Raw genomic sequence first — 458 nt, forward strand, 5'->3', positions numbered from 1 at the left:
AACAGCAACAACTACAACACCGGTATTTATTCTGTATGAGCAGTAGTAATTATTAAACCTCCATTGCCATCATGATCATAATCATAATCATCATCGTCGTCATCATCATCACCATCATCATCATCATCACCATCATCATCATCATCATCATCATCATTAGCATCATTAGCATCGCCCCCACCAAAAACCCACCACTACCACCACCACCACCACCATCATAATCATCATTCTTACCACAAGCATCATCAAGCTCATTATATAATAAAATTATTGTATTTCATATCACCACCACAACTGTCACAATCTCTATCATCATCACCACCACCACCACCACAATCTTCATCATCACTACTACCACCATCCCTATCACCCCCACCACCATTATCACCGCAATAATTATAACTAGCAGCAGCAGCAGCAGCACCACCACCACCACCACCACCACCATTATTACCATT

Source organism: Octopus bimaculoides, chromosome 14, assembly GCF_001194135.2.
Source record: "Octopus bimaculoides isolate UCB-OBI-ISO-001 chromosome 14, ASM119413v2, whole genome shotgun sequence".
In the NCBI taxonomy this organism is placed as follows: Eukaryota; Metazoa; Mollusca; class Cephalopoda; order Octopoda; family Octopodidae; genus Octopus; species Octopus bimaculoides.